This window comes from Oryzias latipes, chromosome 6, assembly GCF_053564925.1.
Source record: "Oryzias latipes strain Hd-rR chromosome 6, Olatipes_Hd-rR_3.1".
Classification (NCBI taxonomy): Eukaryota; Metazoa; Chordata; class Actinopteri; order Beloniformes; family Adrianichthyidae; genus Oryzias; species Oryzias latipes.
The window spans coordinates 1237733-1249925 of record NC_136242.1 but is presented as its reverse complement, the minus strand read 5'-3'; the positions used below and the strand labels follow the sequence as shown (position 1 = coordinate 1249925).

Genomic DNA, 12193 nt, shown 5'->3' with positions numbered 1-12193 from the left:
TCAAACCCCGGCTGTGTCCTTTCTGTGTGGAGTTTGCATGCTCTCCTCGCGCATGCGTGGGTTTTCTCCTGCTTCTGAAGTTGAGGCGTGAATAGGCGTGAATGTGTCTGTGATGGACAGGTGTCGTAGGTGAACCCCGCCCCCACCTCCAGGTGGGCTCCTGCATACCTTTTCTTTTTTTTGCTCCTGCATACCTGCACATGCATACGACGGAGTTTTAGGGCCACGGTGAGGAAAAAAAATTCTGGCCAACGTGGCGAGATTAAAGTCGTCATGTCGACTTTAATCTCGCCATGACGAGAAAAAACTCGACACAAAGTTTCGAGAAAAAACTCGTCTTGTCGAGATAAAAGTCGAAATAAAGTTTCGAGATTGCTCGCGAGAGAAAAAAACTCGTAAATTTACGAGATGATTGTGGAAGTGAGCCTGCAGAGCAGCAGGTGAACGCCGCGCAGCAGCAGATCAGACCGACTAAACTTTGTTGAACAGGTGAGCTGAATGTTTATTGATAATGTTCCAAATGTCTGGAGGCTCATTTGATTGATTTACGATTCATTAAAGTTTTATCTATTGATGGTTGGTTTGCAGGATCACTGCAGCCCGATGATGAAGCCATCAGGTGTCCCTGCAGCTGTTTGCTTGAATCCTTTCTTCCTCCACCAAGGACCAGATCTCTATGTTTGTGCGACGCTTCCGTCTGAGGAGCAGCACTTTTTTGCCTATTTCAACGTTGTAATGCTAATATAACAGACTATTTTCATTCATCTTTGTTTTTGAATGATCAAACGGGTCGCTTCATCTGCAGCAGTGGGCGTATGTAACACTGTTTACTTCCGCATTGGTGATCGGATGACAGATTCATGACGTAATGTGACAGATGAACTTCAGGTGTGTGAATGAAAAGGAGAATAAAGGCCGCAGCGGTCCTCTACACCCAAACGTTTCTCTGAGCTCCTTATTTTACAGATGAAAGTCCGCTTTACTGACACTGAACAATACACCGAACCCCGGAAAGGCGGCTCCACTGACAATAATCTGATTTTGAGTCGCCAAAAGGTTCAGAATCTCTTTGTTTTAAACCTATAATCCGGAAATAAAGCTTCACAAAAGGCTCCACATATTTCATCTTCAAGCTAGGCTCCGATAAACAGACAACTTCGGTGTTTTCTCCTTGTTAATCTATGACTTTTTCCCGTAAGTTTACGAGTTTTTATCTCCTAATAAAATTACTTTTTTTTTGGTGGCCATAAAACTCTGTCGTAAACTCTTAAATACAAAGCCACTAGCTCACTAACATTAGCCATAACACTGAATACTCCTGAAAGACTCAGCTTCACTGCTGTCGCGCAACATTGCGACTTTAATCTCGAAACTTTATTTCGACTTTTATCTCGACACGACGAGTTTTTTCTCGAAACTTTGTGCCGAGTTTTTTCTCTTCATGACGAGATTAAAGTCGACATGACGACTTTAATCTCGTCACGTTGGCCAGAATTTTTTTTCCCCACCGTGGCCCTAAAACTCCGTCGTACATGCAGGACACAGCGGGAGCAGAAGATGGAAGGATGATGTGGGGAAAAAATTCTGGGGAAAAAAAATCTAAACTCTTATTATCATAGTCTTACTAACACTGACTTTCGAACGTAGTTTCCTTGTCGGTGCAGCTTAGGAAGTGAAAAATGTCAATTTTCAAAAAACAACGCATTCTAAAGTAAAAAGGAAGAATCGAAGTTCTGCTTTGACACGCTTCGACAGCGCCATCTAGCGATCTGACGTGGTAGTGTGCAGCCATGTGTCCTGTTTCAAACCAAAACATTAAAAGTGGCTCAGAAAATGTTTTAGTAGTTTGACTTTCACCTTTTCTGCTTAACTATCTTTGCAGGTGTGTCTTTTATGGACTTGCATTGAATTATTTCACTGCTGTCTCACACAATTAGCCTTTGATTTATTTATTTTTACGTTTTAATGTTAAACGGATTCAGATAAAGTTAGTCAGTAAGAATTCTTTAATTTAGGTTCAAATTTGTCTTGGTTTTACAACTAATGCAAACTTTAAAAAAAGGACTGTAATTTATTTAGTAATGTTGAAAATAGGGCTTTATGAACTGACTTTAGTTAACCTAACAAAACTTTAAAACTACTGCTTTGCTTCTTTTTTCAAAGACATGGCAAGATATTTATGTGTTAAAGTTTGGTTTTATTGATTAAAACGACTAAAACAGAGGGGAAAAAAGTAAAATTCAGGTAATTATAGTCTTAAAAAATGATTTATAAAATGACTTTGTTCTGATTTTTTTTAACCATAATTCAAAAAGGTGAGATAGGTGAGAAAGTACTGATTGGGGGAGAGTGAAGCAATTGGTGCCAAGGGGCAAATAGCTCCATCCCTCTTGTCTAGAAAACCCCAGACGATGGTGATGTGACCCCAACCTATGGAAGACGCATCTATTACACTCATTCTCCAAAGAAGGGAGACACTTGGTTTGAGAGGAAAGCCGTTTTAGTTAAAAAAAAAACAAGTAAACATTCTGACTGAGGTTTTTTTCATTGCTGTTTGAACAGTTGTTTTAGTGCTTTAGTAAGCTACACCATGAGTTAATACAGTTAGTATAATGCTAGCTGAAAATGGCGTGATTGGGGTAATTTGCGCCAAAGGGTGTGTGAAGCGATCCCAGCAGAATATCTTCCCATTTAGAGAACAGGATGAAGGAGTCCTATCCATAGAAGGGATGTGCTCAAGAAGCCCCCCGTACCACAAAAACTTGGCAGTTCAGCCAGAAGGGAGCATAAACTCACAGCCCCTTGTTCAGCAGTAATCTGTAAAGAGATTTAGATCCAAATGATGAAGTGCAATAAATGTAACAAAATTCTTGACAAATGCGTCTGTTAATCAAATAATTTAAGGTAGAAAACAGTCTGTTCACCAAAACTAATTTGATATAAGGAATAGGAGCTTATATAATGATGGAATCTAAATATATGTAATCTTTCAAATCAATCAAATCAAATCAAAGTTTATTTGTAGAAAACTTTTCTGACTGAAGTAGCTCTAGCTGCTTCACATTAAAACATTTTCCAACATTAAAAACCAAAAGCCAGACAAAAAAATGAATGAAAGAAAGATTCTAAAATACTTAGAATTCCACCCACGGTATAAGAAAAGATGCGTTAAGGTAAGACTTTATTTATCCCAGGATGGGGAAAAGACATCCAAATAGCAAAAGTGACATTTAAGCAAAAGTAAAGTGATCTTCAGGTTTAACAGAGCAACATTATGTAAGAACAACAGAAGAACATCTGCAACCTGCATGACGAAGTAAATTAAACCAAAAACATAAATCAATCAAATTACACACTATAACAATTAAGAACAAAAACAACTGAAAACAACAACTGCAACAAGAAAAAAATAAATGAATGAATGAAAAACACCCGTTGGTCCATAGAGTGTCACTGTAACACGGTGTTGTACAGTCTGATGGCTGTGGGGGGGGGGGGACCCGCGATAGCTGCTTCTTGCACTGAGGGTGCAACAGTCTCGAGCTGAAGGGGCTGGTCAGCGCCTCTACAGTTTGGTGCAGGGGGTGGGAGGGGCTATCCATGATGGATGTTAGCTTACCCAACATCCTCCTGTCCGCCACCTCCTCCATGGACTCCAGTGTGTAGCCCAGGACAGAGCCGGCCTTCCTAACCAGTTTGTTGAGCTTCCTCCTGTCTCTGTACTGCCCCCCGCCCAGCACACAACTCCATAAAGGACCACTGAGGCCCCCACAGTGTCATAGATAGAAAGGCCTGAGCAGCTGTCTGCACACACCAAACGATCTCAGTCTCTCAGCAGATGAAGCATCCTTGTTGTTGGACCAGTCCAGTCTGTTATTGAGGTGAACATCCAGATATTTAAATGTGTCCACGACCTCAATGTCTGAACCCTGGATGGTCACCGGTGACTGTGATGGTGAGGACCTCCTGAAGTCCAGGACCAGCTCCTTTGTCTTGCTGGTGTTAAGCAGCAGGTGGTTAACTTCACACCAGCTAACAAAGTCAGAGATGGCCCCCCCCCTGAAACACAGCCCCCAATAGCACCGTTATCTGAAAACTTCTGCAGGTGTCAGAGGTGGGAGTTGTAGGTGAAGTCCTATGTGTACAGAGTGAACAGGAGAGAGGACAGCACAGTCCCTTGAGGTTGAGTCCCTCGCCTGTGGGCGGCCGTGGTGCAGTGGTAGGGCGGTCGACTCATGATCGTAAGATTGCAGGTTCGATTCCCGCCTTGCACGCCCATGTGCCGAAGCGTCCTTGGGCAAGACACTGAACCCCACCTTGCCTCTGGTGGGAGGTTGGCGCCAGTGTTTGGCAGCGGAGCCGCCATCAGTGTGTGAATGTGTGTGTGCATGGGTGAATGGGACTGTGACATTAAAGCGCTTTGGGCCTTCGTAAGAAGGTAGAAAGCGCTATATAAGTATACGCCATTTACCATTTACCATTTGCCCCACAAACTCCTATTCAAGGAGGCTAGGATTCCCCGATCAAAGCAAGGAGCCAGACCCAGGAGATCCCACTGCAGCGACCCTGTTCACCGAGAAGATCCAATCCCCGATGTGGAGGATCCGTCTGAGGAAAACACTGGAGCTAAAACTAAATGTAAAAGGAATCAAATACATAAAAGTGAAAAAGGTTGTCAATCAAATGAATAAACAGTCAATCGTTGACAATGCATTAAAAAGATAAATTCAAAGAAGTAAAAACAGAAGTGACATTAAAAAAATTCAATATCTAAAAAGATCCTACATTTCAGCCAAATTAAAAAAGGGAGGTGTTGAGCCTTCCTTTAAAAACATGAACAGTGTCCGTGACCCTGAGGTTCTCTGGGAGGATGTTCCACAGAAAAGATCCATAAAAACGGAACGAGGCCTCGCCGTGGGTTTTAGTTCTGGCTTTTGGAAGAACTGAGAGGCTAGTATCAGAGGACCTCAAGGTCTGCAGGGGCTCTTCTGTAAAATCAAATCAGAAAGATAGGATGGCCAACACCAAAAAAACATTTAGAAACCTATAAAAGAACTTTTGTTCTTTTGAGCCAACAATGTGTTGTTTTAAACTTCCAGCTGCTACTTTTACAGCTTTTTGAAGCAAAAAAGCAAATAGGTAGTTTTAAACAATACTAACATGTTTTATTGCATCAAAGTCAGAAACATCTTATATTTAAAATGCATATTCATTGGGTTAGTATTTATTTTCAAACTGACCATTTAAACAATAAACATTAATTCACTTTTCCTTCTTTGAAGGGATCAATTACCGTATGACAAGCATAAGTTTAGTAATACAAGTCTTTTTTTATTGTTAATCTAGAAATGGCATCATTACTATTTATGGCCAGAAGAGGGAGTGAAAGTATAAAGTCAACTTGTCTAAATCTGTAAATCTAAACTAGGTTTTTTTCTTTGAAGGCTCCTCAAATATTTTTCCGGCAACTATTTCTAATTTAAAAAAATGCTTGAACTCAAGTAATGATGACTTTAATGGAAATCATTTTTTTAGATGAACACAATCAATAAAAACAGATACTGACTTAAAATGTTTTGTTACTTTACTCCTTGAATTATGTTCAGTTTTTATCTTCTGTCCACCTGATGTATCCGTAATTCTGTTAAATTAGTTGACATTTCATGTGTGATTTTTTTATCTTTCTTTGTTTTATTTTATTTTTTTTGGCTCGGGACCAGTAAGTGTTACGAGCGTACTTGCTCTCGGCTTGGTTCAGTCTTTTCCTTTTCACACACACAGACGCACACATAACTGGCCCCTGCATTCCTAGGCTAATTCTCCTCTCATTGGTCAATCAGCACGTCAATCATGGTTCTCCAGACTAAGCTTGCGTTTGATTGGTCGGAGGAATACCCAGTGCCAATGAGCAAACGCTATTGGCTGAAAAACTAGGTTAGTGGTCCGACAGGCATGACGGTGAAAAGAAAGTGGGTCACCGATTGAAAATCGTTTATGTCACAGTTCTTCTGTGTGTCTCTACTGCTTTCTCACCGGCGGCTGTCCATGGATCCACGGGTCACTCCGGGCGGTCTGTAAGTACTAATTGAGGGCGAGCGAACGCTTTGTCTTTTTGTGTGACTCGGCTGGGTTTAAATCACGGTGGAGATCTTCGATGTTTTCCCGGCGCTGTGCAGTCATGTCAGCGGGAGCTCGGCGGCCAAGTCTCGGAGTTAGCGTTCCGTAGTTAGCAGCTGTGTGCTAATATTAGCTCGCTAAGATGACTTTGTGTTCTGGATTACGGGAGCAGAAGCCGCCGGGCTTTTGGTGCGGGCTCGTTCTTTGCCAGCTATTGTCGGGCTACGAAGAGGCTCCGGGACGGGGAAGCACCGGCCCGTGAGCTGGATAACGCTGCCCAGGCGTGACCGAGCGGCGGACGGTCAACCGCGGCCACCGCGCTAGCAGGCTAACGATGTAAAAAAAAAAAAAAGGCCGGGACTGGGGCTCGGCGCACGGTTTCTTCGACAGCATCCAACCTGCTGCTGCAATTTCCTAGAACCACATCTGTCCGCAGAGAACCGAACGGAACCGAGCGGACCCGCTTGTTGTCGCAACCCCACGCCACGCGCGTGCGTCTTCTGAAGTGTTCGTGCTGGAATTCATTGGCAGAGAGTGATGGATGTCGCTGTGGCTCCGGAGCAGCCGGGGTTCCCCGGTCTGAGCCCCGCCACAGGGTTTGACTGCGGAGGGACCCCGCTGGTCTCCCACCCCAACTCACTGGGGACTCGGCGGTCTGTGGTTCGATTCCTTCCTCATCATCGTGCTGCAACCATCAAGCTTGTATTCTTACGGTTCAATCAGAGCTGAGTAGACGGGATCCATATATTGAAATGTTTGTTTTTTTCAGTTGACGTCTTTTGACTGTCCGTCTCGAGTCAGGCTCGTGCCTCCCTTTCCTGCTGCTCAGCCGGCATCAGTCTCGGCGGGTCTACCGTTCGGTACCGGGCTCGTCGTGGTTCTGACTGGACCTCAGACGTGACGCTGCAGCTGCTTTGGTGCTGATCTTCACGATAGCATCTAGAAAGCAGCAGCAGCAGCTTGTGATGACTCAGCAAAAGCTGCTCTCTCTCTTGTCTGAGCCGCTGTTTACACCAAACTGCACATGAAAATTAAACCAAGGAGAAGTTCTGAAGTGTTTCTGTCATCAGACATTCTTCTGGAGAATCATGTGGTTTTGTTGGTCTGCAGGAATATTCATTTGAAGGGTATTATTCCTCAAGTCTTTTAATTTCACTCAACATTTTTAATGTAAACAATGTAAACTGTGGGATTTGGATCAAAAACGTCCAAATAACCTCCGCTGCCACACGAGGCTCTTTTAGCCATGGATAAAGGGCTAAAGTCAGTCTGGATAAAGAAACAATAAAGTAGTACAGTAGGGCTAAAAAGTAGACTAACTCAAACTTTATTCAACTCATTCACAGATGTGGAAATACAGAACAGACTGAAACATTTTGACAGGTTTATGCTCCACAGAAACTCAAGTAAAGATGGGTGATCACAACCGGAGTTGAGGTGTAGTGGTTCCTAAGTCAGATTTTCTTTTTCTTTCTTTTAACAACTTCAAGGATTTTAAGTGCACCGGATAGTTAAAAATACATTAAGGATTTCTTAATTGGCTCTGATTTAATTTTGATTAGTTAGTTTTTCACATTTCTGGCTGTACCACAAACATTAAAATCAACAGTGTTTTTTAAAATCCTCTTGACATTATACTACAATTACACTAAATCTGCTGCATTGAGATGATTTAATGACACGGGGTGTTTTTTATTTTGAAAGGAAGTCATTTTAAACTCTGTCAAAAGTGATACACCACTTCATATTTAGAAAATATGAAATCCTAGCTTTAAGTTTTATTTATGCAACAGTCGATCTATATATATCATAATAACAACAAGAACCTAAATATAAATGTTTTATTTTCTTAAAGGGTGAAGTCAGACTTTGTGGCGTTTATTGGGTTGTGGTCAGCAACAAATGGACCTGAATGGCTCTTAAGTGTTGAAGCTTGTAGAGGGGCGGCCGTGTTGCAGTGATAGGGCGGTCGTCCCATGATCGTAAGGTTGCAGGTTCGATTCCCGCCTTGCACGCCCATGTGTCGAAGTGTCCTTGGGCAAGACACTAAACCACACCTTGCCTCTGGTGGGAGGCGGGCGCCAGTGTGTGAATGTGTGTGTGACTGGGTGAATGGGTCTGTGACTGTAAAGCACTTTGTCATTGTAGGAAGAAAGGCACTATATAAGTATACGCCATTTACCATTTACCCCTGACTTTGCATGTTCTGACTCTGTGACAAAGACTTTTGTGAAAGATGACTAAGGTATTTAAAAAAAATGCATTAGTCTTGTTTTTGTTCAAGATGTGCCATACATTTTAGAACAATGCACCTATGCATTTTTATTTAAAAGGCTATGGTGTTAAGCTGGAGAGGCACTAAAGTGAGTCAGCTGAAATTCTAGCAGATTGGATTTGAAAAGGCAAACTTTGGAGGGTTTCATAAAGAAAATGTAGGGTAATAATAAGGCGTTAATGACGTAACAGTTGGCTTCGGACAGAGCAAATGTCCACCAATATCACGCTGGTCATCATAACACTGACTTAATGAAAAGTAATTAGTTTGTCCTGCTAGTCTAGAAAATGACTGAATAAAATAAAGACTTTCTGTGGGAAACCACACATGTTCACATAAAGCAGGAAAAAGTGACTCAGCATTAAACATAGAATCACTTTTAGATCATTTCCAGGAATTGAGTGACATATGTGATCTTTGGAGATGCAGTAGGTAGCTGCTTTTTTTTTATATATATATAATTTATGCTTAATTAAAGAAATGTCCAGCAATTCTTTTGCATTGTTTAAATAAGATTTTGAAACTTTTTCTTCTCCTTTTTTGCTGTGATCTGTCGTTTTTACAAGTTTAACACCAAAAATACACAATCAAAATTTTGGATCAAAGTTTCTTTCCATCTAACTTAATGACGTCTGAATAACTGTAATGATTGGTTAAACTTGACCACGAGGTGTAAACAAATCTACCTTTACAACACATTTTTCTGAATTGACTCCATGAAAAACACAATCTCTTCCTTATACTCAGTAGAAAGGTGGAGGCACAGGATTTTGGATCTGATGAGCTGAAAAGTTTCAAATAAAGTTGATTTTGAACTGGGTTTGATGCTCTCCTTCACAGCTTTAAGAGTCTGAGCTTTTTCGATTGATTTCTCTGACGGATGTGTTTGAGAACTGTAAAGATGGCCGGTGCTTTTCTCCCTTTATGCTGCTGTACATGCCTAGAGAAAATGCAGCGGCCTTTGCAAATGTTTGTTAGCAGTGCGGATGAGGATGTGTGTGTTTTTGGCGTGGCTGCACATGCCAGCAGCACAATGATGCTCACAGTGAAACTGTATTGACATCATATTGGACACTTGTGCGTTTCAGTAGTCAACAATCTGAAAAGCCTGCTGCTCCAAACACAGGGTCATTGGCTGCATCTCTGCTGACGGTCTCCTTTAGAGATCATGAATGTGTCCTGGTGCGAACAAAATTTGCAAAACCATGACCTGTGAACGAGTCTTGAGGGTTTATAAATTCATTTTTTTTAACTAAAAGACGTTAAAAATATAGATTAAATGTTCATAAATGGGTTTTCATCTATGGATCTACAGCATGATTCCTAAAGTTCAGACATTTAAATATATTGTTTCATAATTGAATCATTTAAAGCATTAAATTCTCACTCTGATCACCTTTTGATTTATTGTAAAATCGTTCCCAGCCTTTTAATTAAGGATGAGGATGCCTCTTTTAGGAAAAAAACAAACGTTCTTTTGAGGACATAGTTTCTGTAGATTGTTCGATATTCACCTCTGACTTGTGGGCGGGACTGTTGATGTGAAGCCCCGCCCATGCTGAGAGGTCAGAGCAGGGAGCTTGTAGCCAATCCAGTGTGTTTTCTGCATCACAAATGCCATCTTTTTCTAACATCTTTTCGTCTGCCCCTGATTTTCAACAACTTGTATAAGGGAATACTCAGAAATGCAATTTTGAGCTGAATTTTCTTTATATGTGTCCTCCATCATCAGAAAATACTACAAGAACATGTTAAAAACCCCAATTTCATCCAAGTGGGTCTTTCACGCTGACTAAAACAAATGTATCATCCATCCTTTCTGAGTCATAGGGGTTGCCAGAGCAGAATCTGGATAAAAGGAAGGATACACTCTGGACAGGTTGCCAGCCCCATACACACCCATATGCAGGGACAATTTGAAGTTAGAATCAATAAACCTGTGAAGCATGTTTTCTGGGAGGAAGCATGCACAGCGAGAACATGCCAGCTCCACACGGTGGGGCTTTGAACCGAGGCCAAAACCATGCTGAGATGGATTGTCATGCAAGAAATGCAAGGATTGATTTCCTTCAAGACAATTTCTTGCGTTGCTTTCTTTTTTAATTAGAAGTTCATAACTTTGATAAAAGTTCATCTTTGGTACAGTTTAAGTCAGTCATCAATAAAGTTGGTTTGGGAAAGAAAGTTTGAAAAATGTTGAATCAAATCTAATCATAAAGCTGTTGATCAAATGCATTTCCTTGGTTCCCGCCCCCATGCAGTTTGTTAGTCTTATCAAAACTACATTATTCAAGAACATGCAGCCTTTTCCAGACGCCGATTTCTGATTGGTCCGTTTAGATACATTTTCCCAGAGTTCCCTTTGAAATCTTAGTCTGTCAAAGGACTGCTGTAAGGAAAAGGGGAATGACCACAGGTGCAGTGCTCTGATTATAAAAAGTGTTTATCTACCTGCTTCAGTCGCTTCCAGGGGGATTAGTGCTGGATAAATACCTGCTGCTCTGCTGTTTAATGCTGCAGAGCTGAAATGCAGTTCAAACACCTTTTCTATTCCTTAGAGAAGCCTCTCTTTAGGGCTGTTTTGGGGTTTTATGACCAAAAACAGACTCGCCATTCATTGACAGCTGGGTCATTTTAGTGGAATATTGAAATGTGGTTTATTTTAGTGAAACAACACATTGATAAGCAGAAGAGATTTCAAGGGAATTGAACTGTAACCTGTGTGGGTAAGTGCAGTTTTCTCTGTTTGTGCTCAACATTTGCTCTAAAAGGCCAACTTGAATGGGCACTCTTCTGATAATTGTGCCCTTTGGCCATTGTCCTGTTTTTTTTGTAACAGATTGGTAATCCCAAAAGCATTAATCATTACTTTGGCTTGGATTTTCCTGGAATTACATTAACATTGCTGTCATTGGTCCAAATTCTCATTTTTTCTTCATTCTTTGAATATTCGCATACACTAAAAACTTTCCATTCCACAATGGAAGAGTATGTACAGTTGGAACTAAGTATTTTTTAAAGCCTTTTGGTTATGATGCACACAATTAAATTTTTGCTGAATGTTTTCAAGCACCTATTGGATAATATCAATAAACAATATCTGATATTTACATTCTTTCAATTATTTTTAGATTCAGCTCAAAGTCAAAGAACTCAAAATTCCACTTTGGAGGTTATGAAAACTCAAATGAACCCAAATCACAGCTAGAATGTGGTTCAGTTCCAGGAGTACTGAATTCAATCTTCTCATGTCTCAGACTCACCTTCACTTAACTCCATTCATTAGGGAAACAAAGAAAACTTGTTTTGTGTTGTAATTCTTTTCTACTGTCCAACTACTCAGTTCATCACTTGATCAAATGCATTCTGGGTATTGTTGCTTAATCGCAAAAAGCAAGCCAGTGAAACGGCTGATAAGAGGATGTAAATATTCTGTTGTGGCATTTTGTGAAGTTGACATCTAGAGTAGGGCTGCACGATATGAGGAAAACTCGCGAAATGCGATATTGCTGATTAATATTACGATAACGATATAATTCGCGGTATATAAACAAATAGCAAAACAACCAAAAACATAATTTCCATTACACTGCAACAGTTTAAAAATTATACTCCAAATGACCCTCGTCGACATAGGAGGCAAACATAAAAGGGCTCATCTGATTGATCAACAACGTAAACGGGTCCTTCCGATTGGTTAAATGCATAAAGGGATTTGTTTCATTTGTTCAATATTTCAAGCTGCCATGAGATTGTTTTAGCACATTTAAGGTAAACATTTATTGCGATTTTCGCCGTCTT

At 40.9% G+C, this 12193-nt stretch overlaps 1 protein-coding gene across 4 annotated transcripts in view; it reads left to right on the top strand.

The window, feature by feature from the left end:
• Positions 1-5924: 5924 nt before the first annotated feature.
• The window catches only part of bmal1a (basic helix-loop-helix ARNT like 1a), a 32204-nt gene continuing 25935 nt past the window's right edge, over positions 5925-12193 (top strand). For 2 of the 4 annotated variants that reach the window (XM_004084185.5, XM_023955409.2), the window contains exon 1: positions 5925-6074. The gene's annotated coding sequence lies outside the window, so the exon portion shown is untranslated. The remainder of the gene's footprint in view (positions 6075-12193) is intronic. The other 2 variants (XM_078948183.1, XM_078948182.1) reach the window with 1 other exon arrangement.